We start from the raw sequence: 2,139 nt of genomic DNA on the forward strand, positions 1-2,139 counted from the left end.
AGCTGGAGCGTTGGATGAGGAGGTGGGGGTCGTGGTGGTGGTCAAAAGCTGTGCTACATATTTCAAACCGGAAAAAAAAAACTAATACAACAAATTAAGTGCCATCCCGTTCTTTCCAACTCATAGCGACCCTACAGGATGGAGTAGAAATGCCCGTTGGGTTTCTGAGAGTGTTCATCTTTACCAAACCCCTGGACGAGTTAAATCTGGCAAGTCAGGAAGAGCTGTGGTCAGTTATTTGTTTCTTCTTAACGATCATCCAGTGAAAGGCTGGCATAGTGGGTTCGCAACGCTGGACTGCTAAACTCAAGTTCAGCAATTCTTCTGGAGCAAAATGCGACCCCCATAAAGATTTCCAGCTCCGACACCCCAAGAGGCAGGGCTCCTCTTGCCACAGGGTTGGGTTGGGTTTGGAGTTGGGCTTGGTCCGGCTCAGGAGGTCTTTGTCTCAAGCTCACTGAGCGCTTGAAATGAGGCTAGTGTGATTTGGGAAGTTTTGACTTTATTTATTTTTAATGTACTTACATTTGACATTGAACCTCATTATTGGAGAATATTGACATATGTTGGAAATAAACCGGTTGGGACCACTTATTAACAACAAATTTTATAAAATTGAAATGCAAGAGGAGGTATTCTGATAAAAAATTTTCTGTCCATATTGTGATGGTTCTTAGTAAAAAACACTGATTTCAGAGACAGCATTTAAAAAGTGAAATAAGTATCTTTAAATTGATCATTTCCTTAAAATTGTAAGAATTTGAATATGCTGGGTTCAGTAGCATACAATATTAAGTCTATTTATTTCTTTATATATCTTAATGAGATTACAAGAAAACACATATATACCTTGCATTATATTTCTAATTACAAAGCTGACCTAGTATATTTCTCTTTTCCTATATAATTCTTGACTAATAAAAATACATATCCATATACTTGCTGATTTAATTCTTTTCCTTTGGAAAGGACTATGTTGACGCTGATGTCAACAGCAAACATCATAAGGCTCAGAAAAGAGTCTAGAATGCAGGAGTTAACTGTTTACAGAACTGTGGTCTTGTGCACTTGGAGACTGGAAGCACTTGACAGTGTCTGGCTATCCCGAACTATTGTATTGTAGCAGTATTACTAGTTATTACTACCGAACTCAGTGTACAAATTTTCACCAAAAACATGAAAATATTTTTAAAAGATGAAATGGATACCACACAATTATGCTTCTAGGATAGAAAGGAATAACCCATAGCTTTTTTAATTACAAAAAAACCCCACATAATATGACTACACCTTATTGATCTCCTTTGCTTAGGTATAACATCTTCTACTAACCCTTAGCCTTTTGAAGTTATTCAGGGATATTTGCATCTCCATCACCTTACCTAGCTCTTCATATAGAAATAAAATCATTCATGTGGCAATATTTGTTGAGCATGTGGTTTGAAGGTATGTGGGTATGCCCACGTGAGAAGATAAATCATGTGTTTGTCATCTGCTTTGTAATTTCTTATATTTGAGTTAGTTTTCTAGATCCCGTGTTTACTTTCACCAAATCTTTAGCACTTGAAATTGTATTTGCTTGATACATAAATTTGTGATTTTGTTGAATTATTTTAAACATATAGCCAAAAGCTACTTTAGGTAGGGGTTGGTTAAAAACAAAAACAAAAAATGCCACAAACCCAGTGAAAGATATGCAAAGGAAAAAAATAGGGCAGAAAATAAATTACGTTTTGAACGTTTCTGCCATGCGTATTGCTATGTGTTTAACAGAATAAGTATTCTGGGTGATTTACATTCATTGTATGTTTAATATTCAAATGAGCTTTTCATTGAAAATTGAGCACTGATTATTTTGCTTCATGTCATTGGTTCTTGCAAATTCTTAAATCGGTATTTTCCAAGAACCATCTGCATCAATGATGCTTCTTTAATAGCTAGATTCATCCGACAGCCAGACAAAGTGAATAAGAAAACTCCACAGGAAGAAAAAGATAGGCAAGAAGGATGAAAAAATTCTGGAAACCAGAGAGGAAGTGGACATTATGGGGCTGTGATCGATGTCACAAAACAGAACGTGTACAAACTGTTGAATGGAAAACTAACTTATTCTGTTAAATTTCACCCAAGTCACCATAC

This window comes from Echinops telfairi, unplaced genomic scaffold (assembly GCF_000313985.2).
Source record: "Echinops telfairi isolate 266 unplaced genomic scaffold, ASM31398v2 ScPeMD7_1;HRSCAF=3_0, whole genome shotgun sequence".
Taxonomy (NCBI): domain Eukaryota; kingdom Metazoa; phylum Chordata; class Mammalia; order Afrosoricida; family Tenrecidae; genus Echinops; species Echinops telfairi.